The 7,847-nt window shown below is 39.2% G+C and overlaps 1 long non-coding RNA gene across 2 annotated transcripts; it reads left to right on the plus strand.

The window, feature by feature from the left end:
• The first annotated feature begins 468 nt into the window (after positions 1-468).
• Positions 469-2,838, plus strand: LOC119365822. Of its 2 annotated transcripts, XR_005175773.1 has the most exons (4): positions 469-1,029; positions 1,121-1,165; positions 1,662-1,714; positions 2,598-2,838. It is a non-coding gene; the product is annotated as an uncharacterized LOC119365822 (long non-coding RNA). The 2 variants fall into 2 exon arrangements; XR_005175772.1 differs by having other exon boundaries at positions 1,121-2,838.
• The last annotated feature ends 5,009 nt before the right edge of the window (positions 2,839-7,847 follow it).

Raw genomic sequence — 7,847 nt, forward strand, 5'->3', positions numbered from 1 at the left:
ATAGATAGTGGGCGTTTGTGAGCTGATTTTGCTTATCTCCAAAATAAAAATGGAAATAAGGGAGTGAAGGGAAATAAGAAGAAAAAAATCAATAATCAAAATGAGAAAACTTCATTTTGCTTTTATATCTATATATGATATAATAATTAGTTAGTGGGTAGGCAAAAAAAACTTAAATTGGAATAGTTCGTGAGCTAATGTTGTTTCATTTCTATCTGAAAGGTTAAAATGAAAATATGAGAGTCGATGAGAAATTTTTTATTCTTCTCTTTTTTTCTGAGACAAACTTGTCTATAAACATGTAGTCGCCGGGCAACAAACTTGAAGCTAGCTACAGGAGTTTGAGACTATCTTATCTACAGAAGTTTGATCCGGCGAACACCATGATCTCCACCCACCTTTTAAATGGAAAACAATGCTGCTCCTAGAATTCAGCTACACGAGCCGATCAGCCAATTAGGCGCTAGCTGCCACGTTCTGTGCGTCCAAATAAAACCCTAGTCTAAAAAATCCCCAAATACACCCGTGCCCACTCCCACCTGACTCGGATCTCCTCTCACCGGCGGCGCCTCCAAGTCAGTCGCCGCCAGCCGCGCCACCCAAAATCGCCTCCCCTCCTCCGCCCTCTGGTCCACCGCGCCACCCTCTCTCTGTTCGATGCCACGTCCCCAGGCACCACTACACCGACACCAGCCTGCGACATTTGCTGTCTGGTTCGACCTCCATGCAACCTCCTCCGCCACTTCTTGGATGGCTCAAGACCATCGCTCTCTCCATCTCCGGCGCCTTGCCCAGCTTCGTTTCTCACCTCGTGCCTCACCATGATCCGGCCGCTGCCTCACCCTCCCGCCACCATCAACTACTTGAAGATCAGCTTCGTCCGACGAACCAACAAGACAGCGGCGGCGGAGAGATCAGGTTTGGGAGAGGCAACCCGACGATGCAAAGAGGCCAGGGGATGAGTTGGAAACTCTTCAAGGAACCCGCGTGTAGCACCATCAGATCTGGTCCCCTTCCAACTATTTGATGGTAAAATTTCGCTGCTTACTTTTTTTCTTCTATAATTTCCTGATGTAACATTTGTGATCTGGAATTTGATTCTTCTAACGACCTACTTCAGATCACCTCTCCCTGGTTGCAGTTAATCTAGATGAGGAGTAAGAATGTAAGATCAATGTCATTCTTATTGGTTTATACTTCTATGGTCCTGCCTTTCTCTAAATTTCTATGATGAATAATTTCAACGCAGGTTTCCCTTTTATGCTGCAAGATCATTCAATCTCCAGCATGCTCAAGAACATCTAATGTGTGACTACACTCTGTGTCCAGAGTATTAAAAATGAAACTGTATTAGGAATAGCCTTTTATTAGAAGCTATATGCACAAGAAATTAATATTCTGTGATAATAGTTAATAAGTTAAACATATGTTGAGGGCTCCTATCATGGGCCATACCATGTCTTCTTAGTTGCTAGGTACTGTAAAATCTGTATATTAAAAGGTTTATTCAGATGCTAATACTGCTCGGTGAAAGAGAAAGTTATTATGTTAATTCTGTAATATTTTTTCTCCATGCGATCACTTGTCAGTATATTGTTTCTCTTCTGTTTTATTCCACTATAATGCAGGTGCATTAAATATTAATTGACTGCTCACTGTAGGTAGTAGGTTAAGTTTGCAATATCAAGATAATCTTATCGGCCTTGCAATGTTGGTACAGTCTGAAGCTTAATCTTTTTACTACTTGCTTCTCCACTTCCTATTTTTTTACAGTCCAGTACTTGACAATTCCTTACCTGGTTGTGTATGCTTAACATTTAAGCTCATTGTGTCCTTCCTTTGCCCATAATTTGTATTTTTATTTGTTATATTTAGAATGAGGAAGCATCAAGCATCGTACAACTGTAGTGCAAGTATACAAGTAGCTGTAGCTGCTGGAGAAGATGAGCAAGCACACAACAGATTCACATACTGTAGTCTACGGTACTAGTACTAGTTGCTTATGGCACTTAGTTGTATTTAAGGTGATGAACGGCCAAATTCGTAGCATGTCTAAATCAATTCAGATATGAGAAAACACAGACTTAATAGGAATAAGGTGGCCTGCGATGGTCTGGTGGCGACCTTTAGAGTTTAGATATTAAATCATTCTGAGATTGTTCAATATTGAATGGATGCCACTCCTTACTAAAAACATTTTTGTGTTTGCTTTGCTAAGTACATTACTGATCTGTTTTTTATGGTTTTTTATGATGTGCTGATCTAAACTTGTGTATTAACCAAAGCATCAAACAACTATACTTATGCAGCTAATTATGAAATATGTTAAGTAGCACAGTACTTAAAAGTGCAGTGGGGATCCATGTAAATTATTTTGACCGACAACTTTTTATACCAGTTTGTGTCTTCTTGTTCTGCCAAACAAATTTATTGTTTTACCAGCCCCATCTTCATGCCGCAAATCTAGCTAATAATGTACTCAGGTTCATAATTTCATAGATTGTAAGCTTCTTAGTGGCATTCTTATACCTTGTTATCTTGTATGTTTTCATCTCATTAAGATGTAACACACTGTTGTATTTCATTAATTTATATAGGCACTGGGAGGAGTTCAAGACAGAGCATGTGATTTGGCTGAAGCAACTCAGCAAGCAAATAATCCAAAGCTGATGGTGAATGAAGGCCATCTTTTGTGATAGAAAGATAGTTTGTAGAATCATACATTGCAATCATGAGAACAACACATATGGTCTTTTTAGTTATCTATAGATATCACTTATCGTCTTGTCTATTGTCAGGCCAAACTTGAGTCGGTGCTATTATTTATTGTCATTTCTATTTATGAGTATGATTTATATTTCATTTCAATTTATAATGTGATTTGGCTCTTTACTTATTTATATAATGTGATGTGAATTAAATATTTACTGTGATATGCATTCGCAATATGGTGGATTTGATAATTCATTGTAAATTATTAATAATAAATAAATAATTTTTGATGATGTCATCTTCATGAATAATGAATGTAGTGACGCTAGTAGGTGGATAATCTGCGCGGATGTTGTCTTGCATAAAGCCAGTGACGTTGCTCTGTCATTGAATATGGTACAGTATGGCCCCTCTGTTCCTAACATGTGACATTAATCGATCGTCATAGAAGTAGAAAGTTGTTGACGTTCTAGAAAACGTCACCGAAGGTCCCAATTTCGGTGACATTTTTTTGAGCGCGCCGTCACTAGGAGTAATCTGTGACGGGGATTCCATGACGATGCTTGTGACTGCCATAAAACGTCACTCAGGAGTAATTTGTGACGTTATTAGCCATTCGATGACATTTTTTGCCTCGTCACAGTAGGCCCGATCTCTTGTAGTGAGGGAAAATTGTGGACAAGCGTATACCGGAAAGATTCCGTTGGCATCACAGACATAGATGCCGAAGCTCCGACCATTGTCATTCTCGCAGTATGCATGGCAAACTGGGCACGCCATTCCTGTTGGTGGAGTAAGACAAGAAAAAGTATAAAGTTGTGAGGGATCATATTGCCGAAAACAAACACAAAACTAGAAAAAAATGCATGCATTTCTTGAAATAAAATTGAGCTCTACTATTGACTTAATGTTGCAATAGATGCAAAACAAAAAAGTTCACGCACAAATGATATAACAAAGTGGAAGAAGATGCTTTCCACATAAGGATTACCTTCAAAAAAAGCATTTTGTGGTTAAAAAAAGCCCATACAAGACAATGGCATTTAAAAAGCTCACTAGGACTACATCTACTACTAATTAACACCTTATCCCAAGAAAAGGAAAAAGAGATGAACTACATCTACTACAAATTAACATGACCCCAAAAAAAACTACTATTGCCTAACTGCATTTTTTTTCCATCAACAGGAATGGAAATAATTAAAACCAAATGAGTCGGACCCGGTAGTCTAATCTCCTTGTTGAAGGAAAGAATCGACAAAATGGAAACTATGCTTTACTAAAAAATAACGGGTACAAAAAAACATTATAAAAAGGGAATGTGCATGGAGAAATGGGGATCTGCTGCTAAGCGAGAAGAAGATAGTAAAGTATAAAGTTAGGGTTTCAAAAAACAACCTGATCCTCCCCCAACATCTTCAGTGTTGTTTCCAAACTAGACCACGCAAACAACCGCCCTTGGTGAATGCTGGTCCAAGTAGAACAAAACCATCTGACCTTTCCCCAGCTTGTTGTCTGCAACAAACTTCCTCCACCATCTCCCATACAATGCACTCTACTTGCGCTGACACTTCACAGTGTATGTAAGTTTGTTTGCCTTGAATGTCAGCCTATCTCCCATTAGGTTGTTGAAATGAACCCTTTCATTGCATGGCACAACCTATTTGTTTTTTGACCGACAAAAGCAAAAAACAAAACGTTAACTACATTTCTACATGGATCAACTAGTAAAAAATAAGTTCATTTTGAACATTAACCCATTGAATTATACATTCTACATGGAATCAGATAAATAATAAAACATATAACTATAAAGAGTGTTATCCAATTCTCTTAACTACTTTTGGATTGAACCTGAATCCTACACTGGTTGAACATGAACATCAACTTGTGAATTCTACAAATCTACATTCTACATGGGTCAAAATGGCTAAAAAAGAGATACACTGAACTCTTAAACATGAACGAGCCATATCAGTGTAAAAACCAGTTACTAAAAACAAAAATATCTAGCAAAAACAAACCATGGATTCTACCAGACATGGTTTCTAGAAGTAAGCCAAGCTACAAACACTAACAAAAATATTGTTGCTAGTAAAACACTAATAAAAACACAAAAGGAAGTTGCTGCTAGTTAAATCATGGCCATGGTTTCTGGAAGTAAGCCAAGCTACAAAACACTATTAAAATGACCCACTGTTTTTTATACTTGAAAGATCCTTATTATGACAGTAAGTGTCCTTTCCTCTCTAATCACACAAGAAGAGCTTAACACACTAGATAAAAAATCAATGATTTCAATGTAAACAACTAGTTAGCTAGGGGCTCCCCTCTGCTTCAAAACTCATGGAGAAAAAAAAGGGCCAACCTTCAACAGCATATTCTATGATGATGAGTATACACTAAAAAAGAAACAAGGATCAGAAAATGAAAAAATACAAATAAAAAAGAAACAGAGGATGTGGACTTACCCCCTCCCTTTTTGAACTCCTTCCAGACATACATACTGATGCCGCTTCCCCTGCTCTCGCAGTTGCAAGGGCTCGGACAAACTCTGCAAACCATCTCCTATGCACATAAAAAAGGCGCCAAACATAAATTTGTGCTAGTGCGAGGCATACATATTCAGCTAATGATTTTAGTGAGAAACTTGCATGCTTCCAAAAAAAGGATTTCAAGATAATGATGATTTATCATTGGCGTCGACGGCTGATGAGCAAAAATATATTTACATTGGGTTGCAGAGATAAAAAGATGAATCTATCAAAAGACCATATTAAAACAAAAAATGTGTGAACACATGGAAGAAATCAACATACCACTGCTAGTGATGCATTTAGTAATAATTATCTTGATCCCAGACAAAAAAAATTGAACATGGTACTGATTCATAGGGTTTCAGCAAGAAAACTGAAAAAACATGCTACTACTACTTATTAATAGGGGTTCAGCAAAAAGTATGACAAAAACAAATAAACATGCCAACTCCTAGTGATAGATTCGGTAATAATCTCTCTTGTTTATAGAGAAAAGATTTCAAAAACATGCTACTGATTAAATGGGTTTCAGCAAAACCTAAAATAAGACAAAACAAGGGACTGAGCCACTCCTAGTGATAGGCTGAGTAATAGATATGAGAGGGGTTGGGTTCAGTACATAGTAATCCTGAAACATGCTACTGATTTCACGAAAATGGATTCGGCAAAAGTATGAAGGAAAAAATCATACAAAAAAGAGGACACACTACATGCAACTGTTTGATTAAAAAAAGCGAGCGATTATATGCTTCAAGCTACTAATCTGGACTTGATCCAAACAAAAAATGGAACCCAAAATCCCCTCAGATCTACTGCATCTCGCCAACAAAACAAACAAACAAGAAAAGGAGGGGGTGGCACTTACTCCATCAGTAGCACCGCCCGTCCTCTCGCTGGCCGTGGAGGAGCACATCGATTTCTTCATTCCGGTGCAGATCTTCAGCTTTGACAGAGAAGAATAGAGAGAGAAGGAAGAAATGGGCTGACTTGTCGTTCCCCTCCTCTTAATTACCACGGGTCCCACTTCCTCTTCACCCTCTTTATTTACTGCATCCCCCAGCATTTTGCCCCAGTCCACAAAAAAGTGACATGCTCGCACGAATCCAGGCCGGCCCCAAACATTAGACAACGCTCAACAAAAAAACAAGTAAACGGGCCGGTTACAGGATGAAACAAAGGACAAAGCGCCACGGCACGAATCTGCAAGCAAACAACGATCGAACGGCTGGGCAATCGACTGAGACTTTGCAAAGTCTCAGTCGACTGATTTTTAGCAGCTCCGTTGATTAATAGCATCTTCAATAAAAGCGCGGTCAGGCCAAGCGCTAATTTTTTTTCCAGTGCTAAGAGCATCTCCACCGCTGGACGCTTAGACAAGCGCCAGGATCGTTATCCCATCAATTTCCCAACTGACTAGCGGTTGGACCGTCAAATCCCAGTGTCAAGCGCGGTATCGATGCAAAGGCTGGTACCTGATGCTTGGCCCTTTTTTGGCTACACCAAGCGCTGCTGATTGCGTAATTAGGGCATCTACAATGCCAAGCGCTTGACTAGGCACATACGGAAAGGATTTTTGTTTAAGCGTTCGTGTTAGGATCTGCCTCTCCAACGCTAACCGCAAATGGACATGTGCTACACTAGTTAAAAATAAAACAGAACGGCGAGGAGAAAAGGCTGGGGTGCTCGATGCCTGGTTTTGCGCCGACGCTAACAAAAAGCCAGGATTTGGGTGGGAATCTGACGGTACGGACGGGATTTCTACCCTGGCTCCTGGTACTGCGATTCGAACCCAGGTCTATGTAGTAACTATTGAGCCTAACAACCAATTAAGCCACCTTTTGTTGTTGTCTATTGAAGATAAACAATGTTATTTGAACCTTTCTTATTTCTACCATATCAGGAAAAAAAGGTTTGGCTTGGTAACTTTGGCATGACCAGCGTGATAACTATGGTATGAGCAATATGATAACTATACTATGATAAGGCTGGTAACTACAGTATGAGAAGGTTAAAGCATGGGGAAGTATGGTAATTACACATAAATTACCAATGAAATGTTTCAAAAAAATCCACATTGATGAAAGATACCATGGTGTTTGAACATAAGATATTAGTTATCAAGTCTGCGATGTATACATTATCATGATATTTACACAAAAATTACCAGGTGTATGTTCTTCAACAAAAAAATTCAGGTCAAAAGTTACAGTGGCGTTTGTATGGGAGTTATCAACTTTGTATGTATCTATTACCATGCTATTTACACAGAAATTATCGAGGCATCAAACCCCTCCTCCCCCTCCCCCGCCATAGTCACCACATTTACCAAGATGGGGGTACATAAGTTATCAAGTCTACGATGTGTGAGTTATCATGTTATTTGCATAAGAGTTATCGTGGTATGGTTCAACAACTCCTCCCACCCCTACCCCCGCCGACAAAGTTATCAGGACTGGGTACATAATTTATCATGTCTACGATGTGTGAGTTATCTTGTTATTTGCATAGAATTTACCGTGGTACGTTTCAATGACTCCGCCCACCCCCACCCCCACCGACAAAGTTAGTAGGACTGGGTACATAATTTATCATGTCTAC

This window comes from Triticum dicoccoides, chromosome 2B (assembly GCF_002162155.2).
Source record: "Triticum dicoccoides isolate Atlit2015 ecotype Zavitan chromosome 2B, WEW_v2.0, whole genome shotgun sequence".
Classification (NCBI taxonomy): domain Eukaryota; kingdom Viridiplantae; phylum Streptophyta; class Magnoliopsida; order Poales; family Poaceae; genus Triticum; species Triticum dicoccoides.